The following is a 27,577-nucleotide window of genomic DNA, read 5'->3' on the forward strand; positions in this document are numbered from 1 at the left end:
GTTTTGTGTTTCTGATTTTTCTTTTAATTGCCTTTTTAATATGCAAAATCTATTGAGGATTATATGTATCGTTTAATACAGTTTATGGTTCCTGTTTCTTAAATAGACCATGGAAATTTTCATTTCTTGATGATTCAATTGTCATAGGAATTAAAAAAGAAGAATCGATATTGAGGAAAAAGCTGTTTTTTTTACTAGTTAGAAATATCATGATATGGGCTAAAAATTCGATTGTAGAAACCAACTCAGTATAATCCCATAAGTGGGATATGAGGAGTATAGTATATACGTACACCTTACCTACCTTAATGGTATAGAAGCTGCTTCCGATAGACACTCGGCTCAAGAAAAGATGAAAAGAAAGCATTAGCATCAAGCAATAACACAATTGTAGTGCTTGTTAGTCCCGCCAATATTGATGTATTTATAAATAATAATTCTGTAAAATATAAGTTATCGTAATGAAACAGTAATTAATTCGAACCCACTGAATTCACAGTGTTTCCTTAAGGAATTTAATCCCCTCCTAGTACCCAAGGTTATGAATTATTTCCTCCCAGGATAGAACGAATCACACACTAGTGTAGCGGTACTTCAAACCCCAGTGTTTCAGCGAACACAAAGTTCTGTAGCAAATCACACTTACAGTTGCTTTGTTTGAAGTTAAAACAATGCAGAACAAAGGAGTAGAAACTCAGAAAATCGTATGGAAATGCTGAGAGAAAGGAGTGCAATGTATAGCCAAAGTTGAGCATTTTCAGTTTGGTGTTTGTGTGTCTTTCTTCAACAGCTGCTGCACATATATATAGCAGCCAGCTTTGAAGATGAACGACCCTCCATCCTCCATGGTGGAGCATGCACTAGCTTGTTTGTGAAGCAAGCACTTGGCCATGGTGGGAAGAGCATTAGGTGGTCAATACACGGATTGAAAAATATCCGTTATAAATGCGGATAATCTTACGTTAATATTTACTATTAACAAATAAATTTGGTCCAAAAAAATTAATCAATCAATCGATCATTTGACCAAATTCAAATCCAAATTCAAATCCAAATCCAAATCCGAAACCGAAACCGAAGCCGAAGCCGTAGCCGTAGCCGAAGCCGAGCCGAGCGAGCGACGACGATGACGGCGCGAGGCTTGCTTTCTTCTTAACTCTTTAAGAGCTACAAGAAGAGCAATTATATATATACCCATCAAAAATCTTTTCCACTTCCAATATGAGATAATGTCTCATTATCAAGAGGGGGAAACTTAAAATTTTACTCAAAAATTTTATTTTCCCTCCATTTCCCATTCACCCTCATTTTAAGATTATTTCATCTTAAATAACAAAAACCTCAATAATCCCCCACATGAACGGGGAATGGCTATATCACTGAAGTATGCATGGAAAAACTGTGTGATTTGCAAGCAAGGATTAATCGCATATGGATAAGTAGGTTTCCCTTTGAACTTTTCGTAGTGAACTTATGTCGGATATACTCGGTCAATCGGTAGATTTGATATCTTTGAACCGTCGAACTTTGGTGTATACCTAGACAACCATAAGTCACACAACCGACCCTTAACCGTCTTTGGCTCTCATTGTTGTGTTCGTTTCAGCCATGAACACCGCCTGGTTTCATAAGTGCGTAGAGAACTGGCCTTACAAAGTTCTCCTTGAAGCGGCTAACACTTCACACTTACATAGGTGATTCCTAAACGTGTCATCCTATAGATACACTATTTGATATACCTTGTATCAAATTTAGAAATCATTAAAAAGCCTTAATGCTTTATCCTTGGTACTGAACATTATCTCATCACGAGAACGGACTAAAATTTTATTTGACAATGTTGAACCGTCATTAATGACTTTGTTTGATCTCCTTGAACCTAGATCTTGGGATCTCCAGTCTTCTAGGTAGAGTTACCGCCACAATGACTTGTTCTCGGCCATAGCCCCATTCCCCTTGATGATTTCTCAACTACCTCTCTAGTTAGGCCTTTTGTAAGTGGATCCGACACATTATCACTTGACTTTACATAGTCAATCGTGATAATTCCTCTAGAGAGTAATTGTCTAACGGTTTTATGTCTTCGTCGTATATGACGAGATTTACCGTTATACATAACGCTCCCAGCCCTTCCAATTGCCGCTTGACTATCACAATGTATGCATATTGGTGCCAACGGTTTGGGCCAAAATGGAATGTCTTCCAAGAAATTCTGGAGCCATTCAGCTTCTTCACCGGCTTTATCTAAGGCTATGAATTCAGCCTCCATTGTAGAGCGGGCAATACATGTTTGTTTGGAAGACTTCCAAGATACCCTCCACCAATAGTGAATACATATCTACTCGTGGACTTAGAATCAGTTAAACCGGTGATCCAATTTGCATCACAGTATCCCTCAATCACCGCAGGGAATTTACTGTAGTGCAAGTCAAAGTTCTGGGTATGTTCTAAATATCCCAAAACTCGTTTCATTGCCATCCAATGAGATTGGCCTGGATTGCTCGTATATCGACTCAGTTTACTTATAGCACAAGCTATATCTGGTCGTGTACAATTCATGATATACATTAAGCATCCCAACACACGAGCATAATCCAATTGTGATATGCTTTGGCCTTTATTCTTTGCTAATGCAAGATTCACGTCAATTGGAGTCTTTGCAACTTTAAAGCCCAAGTGCTTGAATTTTTCAAGTACTGTCTTAATATAATGAGATTGTGACAATGCCAGACCTTGAGGAGTCTTATGGATCTTAATTCCCAGAATTAAATCAGCAACTCCCAGGTCTTTCATATCAAACTTGCTATTGAGCATACGCTTAGTAGCATTTATGTTGGCAATGTCATTACTCATTATCAGCATATCATCCACATATAGGCAAACAATGACTATGTGATTTGGAACATTTTTAATGTACACACATTTATCACATTCATTTATCTCAAACCCATTTGACAACATTGTTTGGTCAAATTTCACATGCCATTGTTTGGGTGCTTGTTTTAGTCCGTAAAGAGACTTAACAAGTCTACATACCTTCTTTTATTTACCTGGAACCACAAACCCTTCAGGTTGTTCCATGTAAATTTCTTCCTCCAACTCTCCATTTAAGAAGGCCATCTTAACATCCATTTGATGAATTTTAAGACCATACACTGCAGCTAATGCTACTAACATCCGTATGGACGTAATTCTTGTAACTGGAGAGTATGTATCAAAGTAGTCTAGACCTTCTCGTTGTCTATACCCTTTGACTATGAGTCTTGCCTTGAATTTATCAATAGTGTCATCATCTTTGATTTTTCTCTTAAAAATCCATTTAGAACCCAAAGGTTTATTTCCAGGAGGAAGATCAACCAATTCCCATGTATGGTTGTTCAATATGGATTCTATTTCACTATTGACTGCCTCTTTCCAAAATAATGATTCGGAAGAAGTCATAGCTTCTTTAAATGTTTGAGGCTCATTCTCCAATAAGAAAGTCACAAAATCTGGTCCAAATGAAGTAGAAGTTCTTTGACGTTTACTACGTCTTGTATCCTCCTGATTACATGTACTTTCTTTTGTTTCTTCCCGAGGTCGTTTAGATCCTTCACCAAACGACTCACATTCCTTTTTATATGGATATATATTTTCAAAGAACTCAGTACTATCTGATTCTATAACCGTATTATTATGAATGTCGGGATTTTTTGATTTATGAACCAGAAATCGATATGCTTTACTATTTGTCGCATATCCCATGAAAATACAATCAACGGTTTTCGGTCCTATCTTTACCCTTTTGGGTTTAGGAACTTGTACTTTTGCCAAACACCCCCACACTTTAAAATAATTCAAGTTGGGCTTCCTTCCTTTCCATTTTTCATATGGAATGGATTGTGTTTTGCTATGGGGCACTCGATTTAATATTCGATTAGCCGTAAGAATGGCTTCCCCACACAAGTTCTGTGGCAAACCAGAACTTATCAACAATGCGTTCATCATCTCCTTTAATGTGCGATTCTTTGTTTTCGCAATCCCATTAGATTGAGGCGTGTAAGGGGCTATTGTTTGATGAATAATTCCATATTCTAAACATATTTCTTCAAAAGGAGATTCATATTCACCACCCTTATCACTTCTTATCATTTTTACTTTCTTGTTAAGTTGCGTTTCAACTTCATTTTTGTATTGCCTGAATGCGTCTATTGCTTCATCTTTACTATTCAGTAAGTAAACATAGCAATATCGAGTACCATCGTCAATAAAAGTTATGAAATACTTCTTTCCACCGCGAGATGGTATTGACTTCATGTCACAAATATCTGTGTGAATTAAGTCTAAAGGATTTGAATTCCTTTCAACTGACTTATAAGGATGCTTAACATACTTAGATTCCACACATGTTTGACATTTTGATTTTTTGCATTCAAACTTAGGCAGTACTTCCAATTTAATCATTTTCCGCAAGGTTTTATAATTGACATGACTCAAACGTACATGCCATAAATTATTTGACTCAAGTAAGTAAGAAGAAGCTGAAATATTATTATTGTCTTTCACAACCATTACATTCAGATTGAAAAGGCCCTCGGTGAGGTAACCTTTTCCTACAAATATTTTATTCTTACTTATGACAACCTTGTTGGACACAAAAACGCACTTAAAACCGTGCTTAACAAGAAGTCCAGTAGAGACTAAATTCTTTCTCATTTCAGGAACATGAAGGACATTGTTCAAAGTCATGACCTTGCCAGAAGTCATTTTCAGAAATATCTTCCCATATCCTTCAACTTTTGCTGTTGAAGCATTTCCCATATAAACTGTCTCTCCGGGTCCAGGAGGAGCATAAGTAGCAAAAGCTTCTCTAACTGCACAAATATAGCGAGTGGCTCCTGAATCAAACCACCACAGTTTAGGATTTCCCACCAAGTTACATTCAGAAAGCATGGCAAGCAAGTTATCAACATCATCATGCTTTACTACCAGGTTTGCTTGACCCCTTTTCTTGTCTTTCTTCGGAGCACGACACTCCATAGATTTGTGTCCGATTTTTCTACAGTTGTAGCAGTTTCCACTGAACCGCTTCTTGCTTGGGTTGTATTTCGGACCAGAAGCCTTCTTCCTCTTTTTGTTATCTTCAACAATATTTGCTCCCATTATTGTTGAATTTCCACGGCCTCTCCTTTCAACAGCTTTATTGTCCTCTTCGATTCTCAACCGAACAATGAGATCTTCAAGGGACATTTCCTTTCGTTTGTGTTTCAAATAATTTTTGAAGTCCTTCCATAACGGAGGCAACTTCTCAATCATTGCTGCTACTTGGAATGCTTCATTGATGACAAGACCTTCAGCAAGTAGATCATGAATAATCACTTGTAATTCCTGAACTTGGGTAATAACAGACTTGCTATCTACCATTTTGTAGTCCAAAAATTTTGCGGCAATAAATTTCTTCATCCCGGCATCTTCAGTTTTATATTTCTTTTCAAGCGCATTCCATAATTCTTTTGACGTCTCCACGCTACTGTATACATTATACAGATTATCATCCAGTCCGCTAAGAATATAATTCTTACATAAAAAATCAGAATGCTTCCACGCTTCAATCACGATAAAGTGTTTATTCTCTGAAGTTTTATCTGGCAGATCAGGAACATCTTCCTTGATGAACTTCTGTAGATATAACGTAGTTAAGTAGAAGAACATCTTCTGCTGCCAGCGCTTGAAATCAATCTCGGAAAGTTTTTCGGGTTTTTCTGCCAGTGCCAACGCCGGTGTTCGGCTTGTCGATGCGTTGGCAGTCACCGTCGGAACAGCTTGGTTTTCGCTTTCAGTCGTCATTTTTTCTGTAAAAGAATGACACAAACAAATGTTTAATAAACGTTTTCAAACTGGAGTAAAAATCACGTAGATTTTAATCTCCAACAAAATGCCACGAAGGCTTTACTCTCCAAAACGAGAGTACACAAAATCACAAAGGTTTTAGTTTGCAGAATAATAAGAATAACACAAATACAGAAATAAATATTAAATTCCTTAAGATTGTTAGTCCCGCCAATATTGCTGTATTTGTAAATAATAATTCTGTAAAATATAAGTTATCGTAATGAAACAGTAATTAATTCGAGCCCACTGAATTCACAGTGTTTCCTTAAGGAATTTAATCCCCTCCTAGTACCCAAGGTTATGAATTATTTCCTCCCAGGATAGAACGAATCACACACTGGTGTAGCGGTACTTCAAACCCCAGTGTTTCAGCGAATACAAAGTTCGGTAGCAAATTACACTTACAGTTGCTTTGTTTGAAGTTAAAACAATGCAGAACAAAGGAGTAGAAACTCAGAAAATCGTATGGAAATACTGAGAGGAAGGAGTGCAATGTATAGCCAAAGTTGAACGTTTTCAGTTTGGTGTTTGTGTGTCTTTCTTCAACAGCTGCTGCACATATATATAGCAGCCAGCTTTGAAGATGAACGACCCTCCATCCTCCATGGTGGAGCATGCACTAGCTTGTTTGTGGAGCAAGTACTTGGCCATGGTGGAAAGAGCATTAGGTGGTCAATACACGGATTGGAAAATATCCGTTACAAATGCGGATAATCTTTACTATTAACAAATAAATTTGGTCCAAAAATTCGAATTCGAAGCCGAAGCCGAAGCCGAGCGAGCGACGACGTCGACGGCGCGAGGCTTGCTTTCTTCTTAACTCTTTAAGAACTACAAGAAGAGCAATTATATATATATACCCACCAAAAAAATTTTCCTCTTCCAATATGGGACAATGTCTCATTGTCAAGAGGGGGAAACTTAAAATTTTACTCACAAATTTTATTTTCCCTCCATTTCTCATTCACCCTCATTTTAAGACTATTTCATCTTAAATAACAAAACCTCAACAGTGCTTCTGATCCTAATTTAGTATGTTACCTTTGCTTTCAAAAGATAATCTTTTTAGTTATCAAACACAGCTAGAAAGATGAATCAAAACCTGTTGCTACAGATTGGAAAAGAAGTACAAATTTTGAAATATTTAACTTTAACACAACACATATATCTATAGAGTTGATCATATATAAAAGTGCAGTAATTATGTATTTCAAACTATAGCAAGTTTAACTAAACCCTAAACTAATCAACGAAAGGAAAAACAAAAAAGAACAAATAAACTTCAAACACAATAGTTAAACATAATTATACTGTAAAAATAATAATTACCAAGTCAAGAGAACACTAGAAATCATCCACTTCTCTTCTCAATCTCAAGCTTCTGCCTCTTCTGCATGATATTAAGTCCTTGTTTTAAAGCTACGAAAACATCCATTTTCTTCACTAAATTTTTGCTACTTTATGTTGTATCCTCTACTTTACGTTTCTTTGTAACTTGTTTAATTCCTCTTGCCAAGAAAAAGAGAAGTTTCCTAAACTTGGCATCTGATTTTTCTAAGTATTCCCTCAACGAAGCGATTCCATTAGCCAAATCATCTTGTTTCTCCTTCATCTTCTCGATTTCTGACATCAATGTAACGTTGAAATCTCTCTGGCTCCTCAACTCTGTCTCTACCCCATTGTAATAATTTTCTTGATAACAATGTTCTTGAACTTTCTGGTTTTGGTTTCGTCGCTTTATGTTAGACAACAAGTGTTTCTTCCCTGGTTGAAACCAATAATGTTCATACTCCCATTTTTGCAATCCAATCTTCTTGAACCCCTGTTGATCATAATATACAATAAACATTTAAAATAAGATTCACTATTATATTGAAAAATGTAACATAATATAAACAAGAAATAAACAAGGTAACTTACATAGTTATTGAGTTGGTAAATAAAGCTAGACAGATTTTCATGCTTGAAATATTGAGGTAGAAGTTTGGAACATAGTCTGATATGATCCCAAATAATAAAACTGGTACCAGTTAAACTCCAGCTAATAATAGAATTCGTAATCGGATCATCCACCATTTCATATGTCTTCGTTAAGAAAGGAGGTATACGAGGTTTGCGTAATACTATTGCACCATCAGAACCAGAAAATTGACTGATATTGTTCGTCGCCATGTTAATTTCTTGTGTTAAGAGAAAAAGGAGAAGTTTTTTCTGAAAACTTTGCAGATATGTGCTATTTGTTCTTTGTATTTAGTAGCTTTTCTTTTTATTGTTTAGCCACTAATTTAAATTAGAGTCTTTGGATTTAGAATATATATAAGTGATCACATGATATAGTTCCTTTTGATAGATAGTACTATTTGATTCTCCTTGAATTGTCCTTAGTAACATGCAAATTGAAACTTTTCCTTCTTGTACTATACTATTCTAGAAACAGTACCTTGTCTATGGAACATTGTGAAAATTAGTCATAGATTTCAAAAAATTTGAGGGCAAAAAGAGCAAAGGCTAGAGTTAAATGATAAACTTCAGAAAAGGGGTGTTACTCCAATTAAGAAATTGATGATGGAAAGCAGAACAAGAGATATACTTTTTCATATGATCTTTATGTAGAAAAAATACAACAACAACAATTAAACTTCACACCCGAACAAGTTGGGGTCGTCTATATGATCTTCATTGATCATGTTACTTCATATAAACTCATTTCAGGCCAATATGAGTATTTAATAAGAATAGAAATAAAAAAGTGCTAAAAATTCTTTAAATTTTCTACTCACCTATAAATTTATGAAAAGCTAAACAACTCCTAGAAAAGCATGTGACATAAAATAAAAGTGCTAATATGACTAAAACATAATCTCCACTAATATGTATCATTTATATAAAAAAATTTCTTTACTGTACCCCATCTTTCGCTAAGTTTAAATGGATCCCAAGAGACTGTAGGTCTTTCGAACTGACTTCCTTCCAAATTATTTTATGTCTACTTCGTCGCCTTTTAAAACCTTCACAGATGTGAAAAATAATATTTGGCTATAATTTTATATTTTTAATTCATTATTTACCTTATATTTTGGGGCTTTAATACTAAACTATACTATATTTGTGCTTAATTGAATTTATTTTATGTGTATGTACGTTTGAGATGAATTTTGAACAAAGTGACGAATTCCGAGTACATGGTGAATTAATTGTAAATAGTGTCTTTATGATGGAGGACCAAAATTATTCAATGTGGAAAAGAAACAATGCAAAGAGTTGGAAAGGAAAGACAAAAACGTGACTTGGAAAAGTTAGGCAGCAAATCAATTGGAAACAAAGTGAGGCGTCAAAATTCAGCCGCCATATGCCAAGCGACTCGAGAGAAATTCCTCGCGTTAGGCTTCGCGACGCGAGGTCTAGCGGTGCAGGCTGCTTCGCGCGTTCCATGTGGCGATGCATGGTCCGGGTTTCGAAGTTATTTTGTCTCTTATTTGATTTTGGACTTGGTTATTTCATTTAGGTCTTTCACCTACACATATAAATAGTCATTAAACACCATTTTTTAAGGGTGAATTTGACCTAAGGAGGCAAGAACACACTAAGAGCAAGGCGGAGAATTCTTCTACTAATTTTTCACTTCTATCTTTCTATTTCCATTATTGGTTATGAATTCTAGTATTATAGTTTTGCATACTATTATGAATAGCTAATTTGTTATCTAGAGTTTTGATAGAACCTTTTGTAGGATAAATTCTTGTTATGTTTCTATATAATTGAGTCGTTGGATTTCTCTACTTGTTCAACTACGTGTTTATTGTTGTTGATTGAATGTCCATCAAGTGACTGTACCTATTTAGTATGTATTGCTTGGAAAAGGGTACATATTTAGGTAGTTGTTGAACAACATCACTCCTGACGTATGTGAGGAATCAATACGAAGGGTTTAAAGGTGAGAATAGGAATAACGAAACCTTGGTGCGATCTTAGTAAGCAGTAAACTAGTGCCAACTAGCGTAGTTCGAAAGAATATGTCTAGTAAATTGTGTTAGTTGCTCGGAAGAGAATTATGACACCCGAAGTACTCACGATCGGTAGAAAATACTTAGGCGAAATTATAGAAGGCATAGCGGGAAGGATTCCGACAATTGGAAAAATCATAACTCTAGACCTCCTTAGTCTTGTCTCAAATTTCATCCTTGTTAGTTAATAATTTTACTGCTTTATAATAGTTGTTAGTTAATTAGTTAGAAATAAATATTATAATCTGTATAATTAGGAAATTGTTTGGACTTGTATTTCTTAGCAATATTGAACATCTGTAGCTAAGCCTTAGTTCTCTATGGGATTCGACTCTGGACTTGTAAACCAGATTATATCTGTAACGATTGCTTAGTCCTTTTTATAAGGCATAGTTGGGCGTGATCAAATTTTGGCGCCGTTGCGGGGAAAGCTAACAGTGTAGTTGTAGGTGTACATATTGCTAGGTTTCAAGTTTGAACTTTGTTTTATTTTATTTTTTATTTTATTTTATTTTATTCTACTTGTTGATTTGAGAAACATGACATCTTGGAATTATAGGAGTTTAAGTGTTGGTAATTCTACTATTGATCCTTATTCATATTGTGGAGGAAATCACCCATTGCAAAATTATCAAAATATTTTCGAGACCGAGTTATGTGCACCAACTCAATCTTATGTGTGGAATGTGTGTGATATGTGTGGTGGTCAAGATGGTCACTTCATGGTTGTGCTTATATTTCTTATCTTCCTCCAACACCTTACTTTGATGGTTCTTCTTTTTCTTGTGAAGTTAATAGGAACAAAGAATCCAGGAATGATGGCCTGAAAGAGATCAAGGATATGCTAAGGTGCCTTGTGGAATAAGATAATGAGAAACAATTGCACATACAAAGGCAAGATGTTGTTATTCACAACCTGGAGGCACAAGTGAGTCAACTAGTTGAAGCATTTAATGCTCAACAAGCCAACATTATGGATAGTAGCCAAGAAGAGCATGAATTAGATGCTGAAATTGAGGTGCAAATGGAGGAGGTCAAAGCAGAAAACAAACAATCTAACCAACTAGAATTTGAAGATGTCGATATTGAAAAAGTAATACTAGATTCAACCAGACACGTTGGAGATACAAATTTAGTTGACTCTAGTGTGATTGGTGTTGAGGAGGTTAAAAATCTTGAAGTTCATGTATTTGAGCGCGTTGGACCTCATTCCAAACACTTCTCTACATTATGTTCAGATGGTAAAATGGAAATTGATCTGTATGAGCCAATGCAAGAGTCAAAGGAAGAGGTAGATGAGCTCTATATTCTGAAATTTTCAAGGCCGTCTAGGCAAAGTGATACCCCTCGGTTGAAATCCAAAAAGTGCATAAAGAATCATTTAATTTTTGGATCGCAATAATTTGTATCGCCCCAAGAGCATGATCATAAAGTAGAATCGAAACTTGGGGTCCAATTCATAAGTTCAAGGTGGAGGCAAAAAGTAGTTCAAGTCGTGCTGCGATGTTAAATCAGGCGCTTGTTGGGAGGCAACCCATCTTAACTGCTTTCTTTATTTTTATAATTATTTTTTATCTTATTATTGTTGTAGTGTTTGTTTTTATTTTGTAGGATTATAAGCATAGGAGGCAAATCTATTGGAAGAGTGCAAAAGCGAGTTAGATGATGAGAACTAAGTATGGGGTGCCCACACAAAGGACCATGCTTGGGGGAAGTCTGAGTACCCGTGAGCCGCTATTGCATCGGCCTTTGGCCTTTCAGGAAGTTTCTTGTCCACCCTCGTTATTGTTTTGCTTTATTTGTGCATTGGGGATACTGCACTCTTTTAAGTGTGGGGTGAGAGAATTCTCTAGATAATTAGTAGTAGTATGTTAGAAAAATGTTAACTTCTTATTTTTATTTTCGTAGTTGTGTAGTATGTTAGTAGCTCCTAAGAAAAAAACAAAAAAAAAAAAAATAGAACAATTGGACTTTTCCTGACGATGGATCGCCTAGACAGTTTTCTTGAGGGGTTTAAGTCTAAAAAAAATGACAAAAAGATTTTCGTTGTAGGTAGTGTAGTAATTTCTTCTTGGTTTTTCTTTGTGTCGCGGTTCTTTTTCAAGGGTTTTATTTGAATCAGGTGTAGTTAGTTTTTTTTTAGGAGTAGGATCCACTGTGAGATGAATTGAATTGAAGCAATATCTCTTGACTTTGTTATGCCTTGAGAATAGTGAGTACTTTGGTTGTGACACTTAGGGTCAGTTTTTGACTCTTGTATAAGTACCTTAAATCGTATGATCTTAACTGCTCTGACTAGAGTATTTTGATAAGTCCAATCCTAAGTGAGTTATGTGCCGTGTGTGTGTGAGAGGTTTGTGTGTTATTCTGTGCATTGCATTTGATGTTTAGAACTTGTCCCGTGTGTTTGCGAAGCGAAGTAGTAGTTTTGTTCAGTCTTGGAAGTGATATAGGCGTTCTTTGTTGAGCTAGATATATATATTTTACCCGCCTAATTGTTATGTATCGTAGTTAACCTCTTTGTGCCTGTAATCCTGTTTCTTTGGTAACCACATTACAAGCCTTACCCCTTTGTTTGAATTAACCATCTATTTGAGCCTTTTCACCGCTCACGAGCACTTGAATTGTTATAAACTTTGTAAGAGTTAAAGTGTGGGGTGGTTGGTTTGGCTTTTGAGTGAAACTAATTAAATAAGGAAAAAGGTGCACTGTTTTGAAAAAAATAAAAATCACTTGAATTGAAAAAGAAAGAAAGGAAAAAAAAAATAGTTGTATTGCTATGAAAAAATATTCCTTAATAGTGGTGATTCTTGGTGTAATTGTGCTTAAAGAAGTATGGAGTTAATATATATTGATGTGAAGGTGGAGTTATGGTTTGACATAAGTGTGAGATTTAAATGTTAAGGTGTATGTATTAAAGTGCTTAGGGAGGTGTAGACACTCTTATATCCAAATGTATCCTACCCGACCCGCAACCTACCTTACAACCAATTAAAGTCTTACTTGATCCTAGACTGAATGAGCTTGATTAGTAGAGTAGTACACTACAGGCAAGCCTATGGTGCATCTTTTGTGGCGTATGAATGTTATTTCTGAGAGTGAGTGAATTTTTTCTATCTTGAGTTCCTAATTGTTCTTAAATTTTATTGTGTGTGGAACTACTCTCTTTTGTTGTGTGAGGGCACTTGATTCATGAAGGAAAGGTAATGTCATTGACCTCTATGTTAGAGTAAGTGAGTGAGTTGTGAATAATACATGGTACTTGCAAGTCAAATCTTGAGGTGAAGATGTTACACCCTTATACTTAGTCTATTTTAAAGATTCTTGGTATGATGAGTTAGAAGAATTGTTCAAAAAGGTCGTGTCTGTATAAAGTGTAGTTTAATTGCTCGAGAACGAGCAACGTTTAAGCGTGGGGTAGTGATGTTTGGCTATAATTCCATATTTTTAGTGCATTACTTATCTTACATTTTGGGGCTTTAATGCTAAACTATACTATATTTGTGCTTAATTGAATTTATTTTATATGTAAGTACATTGGAGATAAATTTTGAACAAAGTGACGAATTTGGAGTACATGGTGAATTAATTGTAAATGGTGTCTTTATGATGGAGGACCAAAATTATTCAATGTAGAAAAGAAACAATGCAAAGGAGTTGGAAAGGAAAGACAAAAACGTCACATGAAAAAGTTAGGCAGCAAATCAATTGGAAACAAAGTGAGGCGTCAAAATTCAGCCGCCATATGCCAAGAGACGCGAGAGAAATTCCTCGCGTTAGGCTTCGCGACACGAGGTCCAGCGGCGCGGGCTGCTTCGCGCATTCCACGTGGCGACACGTGGTTCGGGTTTCAAAGTTATTGTGTCTCCTATTTGATTTTGGACTTGGTTATTTCGTTTATGTCTTTTCCCTACACATATAAATAGTCATTAAACACCATTTTTTGGGGGGATTTGACTTAAGGAGGTAAGAACACACTAGGAGCAAGGCGGAGAATTCTTCTACTAGTTTTTCACTTCTATCTTCCTATTTCCTGTCACGACCCAAACTAACCTCTGTCGTGATGGTGCCTATCGTGGAACTAGGTAAGCCGACTCATTTTCGAAACAAACCGATATTTTCATTACAAAGAAAATTTCAAGGTTATTTAACATAAAACCTCTATTTAAAGAGTTCAAATCAAAGAAAAACAGAAGTGCGGAAAAAAAAAGCCCGACATCGGGGTGTCACTAGTCATGAGCATCTACCACAATCTGTCTAACAATATCGAGGCTAACTCAGCCTGAAAAATAGCTAAATACAACTAGAGGAAGATAAGAGGGAGAAGAGCAGGGGCTGCGATCGCCAAACAGCTACCTTACTATCTCCAAGAAAACCTGTAACCAAAATACTCAATAATCGCTACCGTATCCAGCTATACCTGAATCTGCACACAAGGTGCATGGAGTAACGCGAGTACGCCAACTCAATAAGTAACAACAATAAATAAAGACTGAGCAGTAGTGACGAGCAATAAAGCATTTAACGTTCATATCATGAAATCTCAGTACAGTACAACATGCTTTAAAAATCAGTGTTTGAATCGAACCATCTCGTTTAAACCCGGTTCCAGTAAGAATCATTTAAAGATAATTTTTCCAATAGTTTTTCAAACAAAGGCTCAATGCAAAGGTGAGCAAAAATGATGAAATCATAAACAGCCCCTAGGGAAAAATATCACTTATATACAGCCCCTCGGGCAAACCTCACAGTCACTCGTGCCACTCGGGCATACCTCACAATCACTCTTGCCACTCGGACATACCTCACAATCACTCATGCCTCCCAGCCACTCAGCACTCGGCACTCGCACTCAGTAGGTACCTGCGCTCACTGGGGATGTGTACAGACTTCGGAGGGACTCCTTCAGCCCAAGCGCTATAATATGCAGGGACAACTTACGTGCTATAATAATAAAGTATGTTGCAGGCGGGCAGCCCTGATCCACACTTATCCTCACAAATCAGGCCCTCGGCCTCACTCAGTCATAAATATAATGCAGGCGGGCAGCCCCGATCTACACTCATCCTCACAAATCAGGCCCTCAACCTCACTCAGTCATAAACCTCTCAAGCCACTCGGGCATTTCAGTAAAATAGGGCATTCGGCCCAAAACAATATTTATATGCATCAAAATAGAGTCATAAAACTGAGTTATGCAGTAAATAAGTATAAACATGACTGAGTATAAATTTTCAATCAAAAACAGTGAGACAATGGTAAGAAACAACCCCTAAGGGTCCAAATAGCATTGGCGCAAGGCCCAAACATGGCATTCAACCCAATTTACAGAAATTCTTTCTAAAACATATAAGTATCAAATGGTTTCAACAAAGTATGCAACTTTACAATTGCTACGGGACGGACCAAGTCATAATTCCCTAACAGCACGCCCACACGCCCGCCACCTAGCATGTGCGTCACTTCAAAATAGTAGAATGATACGAAATCTGGGGTTTCAAACCCTCAGGACTAGATTTACAATCGTTACTTACCTCAAACGGCGAAATTCTTATTCTGCAATGTCCTTTCCTTGTGAATTGGTCTCCAAACGCCTCGAATCTGGTCATAAATAATTCGTTTTAGTCAATAAAATTCATTGAAATTAATTCCAAAAGATAATAATGATTTTTCATAAATATCCGAAAATTAGCTCAAAAATTGCCCGTGGGGCCCACGTCTCGGAACTCGACAAAAGTTACAAAATCCGGAAACTCATTCAACCACGAGTTTAACCATACCAATTTCACAAAAATCCGACCCCAACTCGACCCTCAAATCTTCAATTTAAACCAAGAGGGTTTTCAAATTTTTCCAACTCAATTCACCAATTAAATGATAAAAATAACCATGGATTCGGGTAATTTAACCAATATTGAGTTAAGAACACTTACCCCGTTGTTTTCTATGAAAATCATCCAAATCGCCTCACTTCCGAGCTCCAAATCGCCAAAAACTGAAAATAGGACAAAGTCCCATTTTCAGAACTTAAACTCACTGCCCAGACTTTTCTTCTTCGTGAACGCGGTCAGTGCATCGCGTTCGCGAAGCACAAAATAACTCCCGTCCAAATTCCTCTTTTGCGAACGCGACATCACTCTCGCATTCGCGAAGCACAATATGCCTCTGCTTCAATGCCTTTTACGCGAACGCGTTCAACCCATCGCGAACGCGATGCTTCGTTCCCTCTCACTACACGAATGTGACAACCCCTACGCGAACGCGTAGACCAATTGCCTGGGGGCTTCGGCTGCTTCCTCTCTTCTTCACGAATGCGTAACACATCTCGCGTTCGCGATGCACCCCCGGTCTACCCTTCGTGAACGCGTGCTTCTCTTCGCGAACGCGAAGAGCAAATATTGCCAGCCTCTCAGTTCCTCTTCGCGAACGCGAGGTTCCACTCGCGAACGCGATGAAGGAAACCAGATGGTGTATCAGAAAAATTCCAGTAGAGTTCCAAGTCCATAATCCAACCCGTTAACCATCCGAAACTCACCCGAGCCCCTCGAGACCTCAACCAAATATACCAACAAGTCCTAAAATATCATACGGACTTAGTCGAACCCTCAAATCACCTCCAACAACACCAAAATCATGAATTACACCCCAATTCAAGCCTAATGAACTTTGAAATTTTTAATTTCTACAAATAACTTCGGAACCTATCAAATCACGTCTCATTGAACTCAAATTTTGCACACAAGTCATAAATGACATAACAGAGGTATTCCAATTTTCAGAATTGGATTCCGACCCTGATATCAAAAAGTCAACCCCCCAGTCAAACTTCTCAAAAATTAAACTTTCGGCATTTCAAGCCTAATTCCTCTACGGACTTCCAAATAATATTTCGGACACGCTCCTAAATCCAAAATCACCATACCGAGCTATTGAAATCATCAAATTTCAAATCCGAGATTGTTTATACATAGGTCAACATCCGGTTGACTTTTCCAACTTAAGTACTACTTAAGAGACTAAGTGTCTCAATTCACTCTGAAACCACTCCGGTCCCGAACCAACTAACCCGATATAACATAATGCAGCTGAATAACACAAAAGAAGTAGAAATAGGGAAAATGGGGCTATAACTCTCGAAACAACCGGCCGGGTCATTACATCCTCCCCCTCTTAAACATCCGTTCATCTCCTGCTCAGTCTCCCAGGTGGCCTCCTCCACAGGCTGACCTCTCCATTGCACCTTCACTGAAGCTATATCCTTTGACCTCAACCTTAGAACCTGCCGATCCAAAATAGCCACCGGCTCCGCATCATAAGTCATATCACCCTCCAATTGAACCGTGTTGAAATCCAAAACATGGGACGGATCTCCAATATACTTCCAGAGCATGGAAACATGAAATACTGGATGCACACTCGACAAGCTGGGTGGCAAGGCAAGCATATAAGCCACCTCTCCTATCCTCTAAAGCACCTCAAAAGGCCCAATGAACCGGGGGCTCAACTTGCCCCTCTTCCCAAACCTCATAACACCCTTCATGGGTGATACCTTCAGCAAAACCTTCTCCCCAACCATAAAAGACACATCACGAACCTTCCTATCCATGTAGCTCTTCTGCCTGACTGCACCGTGCGAAGCCGCTCCTGAATCAATTTTGCCTTATTTAATGCATCCTAGACCAAGTCTGTACCCAAGAGCCTAGCCTCACCCGGCTCAAACTATCCAACCGGAGATCTACACCTCCTCCTATATAAAGCCTCGTACGGAGCCATATGAATACTCGACTGATAACTGTTGTTATATGCAAACTCCGCGCGTGGCAGAAACTGGTCCCATGAACCCCCAAAGTCAATGACACAACCACGCAACATGTCCTCCAATATTTGAATAGTGCGCTCGGACTGCCCGTCCATCTAAGGGTGAAAAGCTGTGCTCAACTCAACCTTAGTACCCAACTCTCACTGCACGGCCCTCCAAAACTGCGATGTGAACTGAGTAGCCCTATCTGAAATGATGGAAACGGGGACACCATGCAGGCGAACGATCTCTCGGATATAAATCTCAGCCAACCGCTCTGTAGAGTAAGTAGTACCAACTGGAATGAAGTGCGCGGACTTGGTCAGCCGATCCACAATAACCCAAATAGCATCGAACTTCCTCGAAGTCCGTGGGAGCCCAACTACAAAGTCCATAGTGATCCGCTCTCACTTCCACTCTGGGATCTCTAATCTCTGAAGCAAGCCACCCGGTCTCTGATGCTCGTACTTAACCTGTTGACAGTTTAGATACCGATCCACAAACCCAACTATATCCTTCTTCATCCGCCTCCACCAATAGTGCTGCCTCAAATCCTAGTACATCTTCGCGGCACCCGGATGGATGGAATACCGCGAGTTGTGGGCCTCCTCAAGAATCAACTCTCGAAGCCCATCTACATTAGGTACACATATCCGACCCTGCATTCTCAACACGCCATCATCACCAATAGTCACATCCCTAGCATCACTTCTCCGAACCTTGTCCTGAAGAACTTGCAAGTGACGGTCATCATACTGACGATCCCTGATATGGTCATAAAGAGAAGACCTGGAGACCACACAAGCCAATACCCGACTAGGCTCCGAAATATCCAATCTGACAAGCTGGCCCACTAAGGCCTGAACATCCAATGCCAAAGGTCTCTATGCTACTGGAAGATATGCTAAACTCCCCAAACTCTCTGCCCGGCGACTCAAAGCATCGGCCACCACATTGGCCTTCCCCGGATGGTACAAAATCGTGATATCATATTCCTTAAGAAGCTCCAACCATCTACACTGACGCAAATTAAGATCCTTCTGCTTTAACAGATACTGCAGACTCCGGTGATCTGTATAGATCTCACAATGAACCCCATACAAATAATAACGCCAAATCTTCAAGGCGTGAACAATGGCTGCTAACTCAAGATCATGGACAAGATAGTTCTTCTCATGGGTCTTCAACTGGTGCGAGGCATAGGCGATCACCCTACCCTCCTGCATCAAAACACAACCAATGCCTATCATCGAGGCATCATAATATACGGTGTAAGAACCTGAAGCTGATGGAAGAACCAGCACTGGAGCTGTGGTCAAAGCAGTCTTGAGCTTCTGAAAGCTCTCCTCACACTCATCCGACCACCTGAATAGAGCACCCTTTTGGGTCAATTTGGTCAAGGGCGATGCAATAGATGAAAATCCCTCCACAAAGCGACGGTAGTAACCCGCCAAACCAAGAAAGCTCCTAATATCCGTGGCTGAGGACGGTCTAGGCCAACTCTGCACCGCCTCTATCTTCTTCGGATCCACCTGAATACCCTCACCGGACACTACGTGCCCCAGGAATGCTACTGAACTGAGCCAAACCTCACATTTGGAGAACTTTGCATAAAGCTTCTCCTCCCTCAATCTCTGCAATACAATCCTCAGATGCTGAGCGTGCTCCTCCTGGCTACGAGAGTACACCAGGATGTCATCAATGAATACAACAACGAATGAGTCCAAATAGGGATGGAATACACTGTTCATCAAATGCATGAACGCTGTTGGGGCATTGGTCAGCCCAAAAGACATCACCAAGAACTCATAATGGCCATATCGGGTACTAAAAGCTGTCTTGAGAATATCTGAATCCCGAATCTTCAGCTGGTGATAACCAGACCTCAAATCAATCTTGGAGAACACCTTCACTCCCTGAAGCTGGTCGAATAAATCATCAATACGAGGCAAAGGATACTTGTTCTTGACTGTGACCTTGTTCAACTGCCTGTAATCAATACACATTCTCATGGAACCATCCTTCTTCTTCACAAATAGAACCGGTGTACCCCAAGGTGACACACTAAGCCGAATAAACCCCTTATCAAGGATTTCCTGAAACTGTTCTTTCAATTCCTTCAACTCCGCTGGTGCCATACGATACAGTGAAATAGAAATGGGCTTAGTGCCCGGCACCAAATAAATACCAAAGTCAATATCCCTGTTAGACGGCATGCCCGACAGGTCTGCAGGAAATACATCCATAAAATCACGTACCACCGGAACAGAATTAATGACAGGAGTCTCTGCACTAACATCCCTCAAAAAAGACAAATAAGATAGGCAACCCTTCTCAACCATGCGCTGAGCCTTCAAATATGAAATCACCCTACTTGGTACATAATCTACAGAACCGCTCCACTCAACACTCGTAATTCCCGGCATAGCCAACGTCACCGTCTTAGCATGACAATCTAGAACAGCATGACATGGAGATAACCAATCCATACCCAATATCACATCAAAGTCGACCATATTGAGCAGCAAAAGGTCCACTTGGGTCTCCAGACCCCCAATAGTCACCACACATGACCGATATACGTGGTCCACAATAATAATATTGCCCATAGGAGTAGATACATGTACATATAAAACTAAGGACTCACGGGACATATCCATAAAATAGGCCAAATACGAGGAAACATATGAATACGTGGAACCAGGGTCAAATAATACCGAGGCATCTCGGTGAAAAACTGAGACAATACCTGTAATCACAGCATCTGAAGCAATAGCGTCTGGTCTGGTAGGGAGAGCATAGAAACGGTCCTGACAAGCCTCTGATCTGCCTTCCCCTCTAGGGCGACCCCTAGCTGACTGACCTCTACCCCGAGCTAACTGGGCGGGTGGTGAGGTAGCTAGTGCTGTAGTCGGAGGCTGACTCCTCTGCTGAGATAGACCTCCAAGACGATGAGGACACTGCCTCCACATATGCCCAAGCTCCCCACACTTAAAACAACTCTCTGGTGCTGGCGGCGGAAACTGAAGGGAACCCCTAGCACCGGGATGACTGGTAGAAGAACCTGGCATGGAAGAGCCCTGAACAGGTGGAGCACGGGACGAACTCTGAACTGGAAGGGCACTAAGTGATGAGTGGCCCTGATGAGAACTGTGAGAACCATGGCCAGATGATGCACCCCGATGAAATGGCCGAGCTGACTGAGCCTGTCTGAAATGACGACCTCTACCGTGCTGGAACTGACCCCCAAAAGGAGCACCGCTGAATCCACCCTGACCACGAGGCCTCTTGGCCTCCCGCTCAACCCTCTCCTGACCGCGAACCATCTCAATCTGCCGAGCAATATCGATAACCTTATCAAAGGTAGCACCCGAAACCCGCTCCCTGGTCATGAGCAACTGTAGCTGATAAGTGAGGCCATCAATAAACCTCATGATCCTCTCTCTGTCCGTGGGAACCAACCATATAGCATGACGGTCCAACTCAGAGAATCGCATCTCATACTGCGTCACAGACATATCGCCCTGGCGAAGCCGCTCAAACTGTCTGCGCAGCTCCTCTCTGTGGGATCGAGGCACGAACTTCTCCAAAAAGACCACGGAGAACTGCTGCCAAGTAAGGGGTGCTGCACCAACAGGCCTACGCCTCTCGTAAGTCTCCCACCATCTGAGTGAAGCCCCATAAAACTCAAAGGTAGTGAATGAGACCCCACAATTCTCCAAAATACCAGCAGTACGGAGTATCCTCTGACACTTGTCCAAAACGTCCTGAGCATCCTCTCTCTCTCTGTGCCACTGAAAGGTGGTGGCTGAAGTCTCCCAAACTTCTCCAACCTACGCTGATCATCCTCAGGCATAGCAGGAACCACATAATCCTGAGCAACAGCAACCGGCTGGGCTGGTGGTGCCTCTGGTGTCTGAAGTCCCTGAATAACCTGCTCAGGTGTGCGAGCGACGGGAGTCTGAGTGCCTCCCCTGGCCTGAGAAGTGGTTGCGGCCGTCGAAATAGAGACCGCCTGAGCAAGGCCAGTACACGCTGTCAGAATCTGAGCTAGGGCCTCATGAAGGCCTAGAATCACAATATGCACAGGTGGTGCCTGAGCTAGTGCATCAACAACTGGAACTTGGTCCTGATCTGGAACAACCACGGGATCTGCAGGTACTGCCCCAGCTGCTGTACGGGCTGCACCTCTGCCCCTACCACGACTTCTACTGCGGCCTCGGCCTCTCGCGGCCCTGGCTGGTGGTACTGGTGGCTGGCCCTCCTGACCGGTAGCACGAGTCCTCACCATCTGTGAGAGAATGAAACAACAGATGTTTAGTTACTAGAATCAACAGATTCGCACGACAAGAATTCAAGAATGTGGAGTTTCCTAAAGGTTCTGCAGCTTCCTGAAGATAAGTACAGACGTCTCCGTACCGATCTGCAAGACTCTACTAAACCTGCTCATGACTCGTAAGACCTATGTAACCTAGGCTCTGATACCAATCTGTCACGATCCAAACTAACCTCTGTCGTGATGGCGCCTATCGTGGAACTAGGCAAGCCGACTCATTTTCAAAATAAACCGATATTTTCATTTCAAAGAAAATTTCAATGTTATTTAACCTAAAACCTCCATTTAAAGAGTTCAATTCAAAGAAAAACAGAAGTGCGGAAAAGAAAAGCCCGACATCGGGGTGTCACTAGTCATGAACTATAGGAAGATAAGAGGGAGAAAAGCAGGGGCTGCGATCGCCAAACAACTACCTTACTATCTCCAAGAAAACCTGCAACCAGAACACTCAATAACCGCTACCATGTCCAGCTACACCTGAATCTGCACACAAGGTGCAGGAAGTAACGTGAGTACGCCAACTCAGTAAGTAACAACAATAAATAAAGACTGAGCAGTATTAACGAGCAATAAAGCATAGAACGTTCATATCATGAAATCTTAGTAAAGTACAACATGCTTTAAAAATCAGTGTTTCAATCGAATCATCTCGTTTAAACCCGGTTCCAGTAAGAATTATTTAAAGATAATTTTTCCAACAGTTTTTCAAACAAAGGCTCAATGCAAAGGTGAGCAAAAATGATGAAATCATAAACAGCCCCTCGGGCAAAACATCACTCATATACAGCCCCTCGGACAAACCACACAGTCACTCGTGCCACTCGGGCATACCTCACAATCACTCTTGCCACTCGGGCATACCTCACAATCACTCATGCCTCCCAGCCACTTAGCACTCGGCACTTGGCACTCGGCACTCGCACTCAGTAGGTACCTGCGCTCACTGGGGGTGTGTACAGACTCCAGAGGGGCTCCTTCAGCCCAAGCGCTATAATCTGCACGGACAACTCACGTGCGATAATAAAAAAGTATGCTGCAGGCGGGCAGCCCCGATCCACACTCATCCTCACAAATCAGGCCCTCGGCCTCACTCAGCCATAAACCTCTCAAGCCACTCGGGCATTTCAGTAAAACAGGGCATTCGACCCAAAACAACATTTATATGCATCAAAATAGAGTCATAAAACTGAGTTATGCGGCAAACAAGTATAAACATGACTGAGTATAGATTTTCAATAGAAAACAATGAGAGGATGGTAAGACACAACCCCTAAGGGTCCAAATAGCATTGGCGCAAGGCCCAAACATGGCATTCAGCCCAATTTACAGAAATTCTTTCTAAAACATATAAGTATCAAATGGTTTCAACAAAGTATGCAACTTTACAGTTGCTACGGGACGGACCAAGTTATAATTCCCCAACAGTGCACGCCCACACGCCCACCACCTAGCATGTGCGTCACTTCAAAATAGTAGAATGATACGAAATCCGGGGTTTCATACCTTCAAGACTAGATTTACAATCGTTACTTATCTCAAACCGCGAAATTCTTATTCTGCAATGTCCTTTCCTCGTGAATTGGTCTCCAAACGCCTCGAATCTGGTCATAAATAATTCGTTTCAGTCAATAAAATTCATTGGAATTAATTCCACAAGATAATAATGATTTTTCATAAAAATCCGAAAATTAGCTCAAAAATTGCTCGTGGGGCCCACGTTTCGGAACTCGACAAAAGTTACAAAATCCGGAAACTCATTCAACCACGAGTCTAACCATACCAATTTTACAAAAATCCGACCCAACTCGACCCTCAAATCTTCGATTTAAACCAAGAAGGTTTTCAAATTTTCCCAACTCAATTCACCAATTAAATGATAAAAACTACCATGGATTCGGGTAATTTAACCAATATTGAGTTAAAAACACTTACCCCGTTATTTCCTCTTAAAATCATCCAAAATCGCCTCATTTCCGAGCTCCAAATCGCCAAAAACTCCATTTTCAGAACTTAAACTCACTGCCTAGACTTTTCTTCTTCGTGAACGCGGTCAGTGCCTCGCGTTCGCGAAGCACAAAATAACTCCCGTCCAAATTCCTCTTTCGGGAAAGCGACATCACCCTCGCGTTCGCGAAGCACAAAATGCCTCTGCTTCAATGCCTTTTACGCGAACGCGTTCAACCCATCGCGAACGCGATGCTTTGTTCCCTCTCACTATGCGAATGTGACAACTCCTACGCGAACGCGTAGACCAATTGCCTGGGGGCTTCGGCTGCTTCCTCTCTTCTTCGCGAACGCGTAACACATCTCGCATTGCGATGCACCCCCTGTCCACCCTTCGCGAACGCGTGCTTCTCTTCGCGAACGCGAAGAGCAAATATTGTCAGCCTCTCAGTTCCTCTTCGCGAATGCGAGGCTCCACTCGCGAACGTGATGAAGGAAACTATATGGTGTATCAGAAAAATTCCAGCAGAGTTCCAAGTCCAAAATCCAACCCGTTAACCATCTGAAACTCACCCGAGCTCTTTGGGACCTCGACCAAATATACCAACAAGTCCTAAAACATCATTCGGACTTAGTCGAACCCTCAAATCACCTCAAACAACACTAAAACCACGAATTACATCCCAATTCAAGCCTAATGAACTTTGAAAATTTTAATTTCTACAAACAACTTCGGAACCTATCAAATCATGTCCGATTGACCTCAAATTTTGCACACAAGTCATAAATGACATAGCAGAGGTATTCAAATTTTCAGAATCGGATTCCGACGCCTATATCAAAAAGTCAACCCCCCGGTCAACCTTCTCAAAAATTAAACTTTTGGCATTTCAAGCCTAATTCCTCTACGGACTTCCAAATAATATTTCGGACACGCTCCTAATCCTAAAATCACCATACGAAGCTTTTGGAATCATCAAATTTCAAATCCGAGATCGTTTACTTATAGGTCAACATCCGGTGTACTTTACCAACTTAAGTTTTACTTAAGTGACTAAGTGTCTCAATTCACTCTGAAACCACTCCGGTCCCGAACCAACTAACCCGATATAACATAATGCAGCTGAATAACACAAAAGAAGTAGAAATGGGGAAAACGGGGCTATAACTCTCGAAATGATCGGCTGGGTCGTTACATCCTCCCCCTCTTAAACATCTGTTCGTCCTCGAATGGGTCTAGAAACATACCTGGAGTCTCGAATAGGCGTGAATATCTGCTCCGCATCTCCCGCTTGGTCTCCCAGGTAGCCTCCTCCACAGGCTGACCTCTCCATTGCACCTTCACTGAAGTTATATCCTTTGACCTCAACCTTCGAACCTGCCAATCCAAAATAGCCACCGGCTCCACATCATAAGTCATATCACCCTCCAACTGAACCGTGCTGAAATTCAAAACATGGGACGGATCTCTAATATACTTTCGGAGCATGGAAACATGAAACATTGGATGCACACTCGACAAGTTGGGTGGCAAGGCAAGCTTATAAGCCACCTCTCCTATCCTCTGAAGCACCTCAAAAGGCCCAATGAACCGGGGGCTCAACTTGCCCCTCTTCCCAAACCTCATAACACCCTTCATGGGTGATACCTTCAGCAAAACCATCTCTCCAACTATAAAAGACACATCACGGACCTTCCTATCCATGTCTCTCTTCTGCCTAGACTGCGCCATGCGAAGCTACTCCTGAATCAATTTTGCCTTATCTAATGCGTCCTGGACCAAGTCTATACCTAAGAGCCTAGCTTCACCCGGCTCAAAGCATCCAGCCGGAGATCTATACCTCCTCCCATATAAAGCCTCGTACGGAGCCATCTGAATACTCGACTGATAACTGTTGTGATATGCAAACTCCGCGAGTGGCAGAAACTGGTCCCATGAACCCCTAAGTCAATGACACAAGCATGCAACATGTCCTCATGCCTCCCAGCCACTCAGCACTCGGCACTCGCACTCAGTAGGTACCTGCGCTCACTGGAGGTGTGTACAGACTCCGGAGGGGCTCCTTCAGCCTAAGCGCTATAATCTGCACTGACAACTCACGTGCTATAATAATAAAGTATGTTGCAGGCGGGCAGCCCCGATCCACACTCATCCTCACAAATCAGGCCCTCGGCCTCACTCAGTCATAAATTTGATGCAGGCGGGCAGCCCCGATCCACACTCATCCTCACAAATCAGGCCCTCGGCCTCACTCAGTCATAAACCTCTCAAGCCATTCGGGCATTTCAGTAAAATAGGGCATTCGGCCCAAAACAACATTTATATGCATCAAAATACAGTCATAAAACTGAGTTATGCAGTAAATAAGTATAAACATGACTGAGTATAGATTTTCAATCGAAAACAGTGAGAGGATGGTAAGAAACAACCCCTAAGAGTCCAAATAGCATTGGCGCAAGGCCCAAACATGGCATTCAGCCCAATTTACAAAAATTCTTTCTAAAACATATAAGTATCAAATGATTTCAACAAAGTATGCAACTTTACAGTTAATACGGGACGGACCAAGTCATAATTCCCCAACATTGCACGCCCACACGCCCGTCACCTAGCATGTGCATCACTTCAAAATAGTAAAATGATACGAAATCTGGGTTTCATACCCTGAGGACTAGATTTACAATCGTTACTTACCTCAAACCGCGAAATTCTTATTCTGCAATGTCCTTTCCTTGTGAATTGGTCTCCAAACGCCTCGAATCTGGTCATAAATAATTCGTTTCAGTCAATAAAATTCATTGGAATTTATTCCAAAAGATAATAATGATTTTTCATAAATATCCGAAAATTAGCTCAAAAATTGCCCGTGGGGCCCACATCTCGGAACTCGACAAAAGTTACAAAATCCGGAAACTCATTCAACCACGAGTTTAACCATACCAATTTTACAAAAATCCGACCCCAACTCGACCCTCAAATCTTCGATTTAAACCAAGAGGGTTTTCAAATTTTTCCAACTCAATTCACCAATTAAATGATAAAAACAACCATAGATTCGAGTAATTTAACCAATATTGAGTTAAGAACACTTACCTCGTTGTTTCCTATGAAAATCATCCAAAATTGCCTCACTTCCGAGTTCCAAATCGCCAAAAACTGAAAATGGGACAAAGTCCCATTTTCAGAACTTAAACTCACTGCCTAGACTTTTCTTCTTCGCGAACGCGGTCAGTGCCTCGCGTTCGCGAAGCACAAAATAACTCCCGTCCAAATTCCTCTTTTGCGAACGCGACATCACCCTCGCGTTCGCGAAGCACAATATGCCTCTGCTTCAATGCCTTTTACGCGAACGCGTTCAACCCATCGCGAACGCGATGCTTCATTCCCTCTCACTACGCGAATGCGACAACCCCTACGCAAACTCGTAGACCAATTGCTTGGGGGCTTCGACTGCTTCCTCTTTTCTTCGCGAATGAGTAACACATCTCGCGTTCGCGATGCACCCCTGGCCCACCCTTCACGAACGCGAAGAGAAAATATTGCCAGCCTCTCAGTTCCTCTTCGCGAACGCGAGGTTCCACTCGCGAACGCGATGAAGGAAACCAGATGGTGTATCAGAAAAA

The 27,577-nt window shown here is 40.7% G+C and overlaps 1 long non-coding RNA gene across 1 annotated transcript; it reads right to left on the reverse strand.

The window, feature by feature from the left end:
• Window positions 1-7,200: 7,200 nt before the first annotated feature.
• Window positions 7,201-8,134, reverse strand: LOC107778791 (uncharacterized). The gene is made up of 2 exons (XR_012698295.1): window positions 7,792-8,134; window positions 7,201-7,693 (listed from the first exon to the last, which is right to left on the reverse strand). It is a non-coding gene; the product is annotated as an uncharacterized LOC107778791 (long non-coding RNA).
• Between the last annotated feature and the right edge of the window lie 19,443 nt (window positions 8,135-27,577).

Source organism: Nicotiana tabacum, chromosome 13 (assembly GCF_000715075.1).
Source record: "Nicotiana tabacum cultivar K326 chromosome 13, ASM71507v2, whole genome shotgun sequence".
Taxonomy (NCBI): Eukaryota; Viridiplantae; Streptophyta; class Magnoliopsida; order Solanales; family Solanaceae; genus Nicotiana; species Nicotiana tabacum.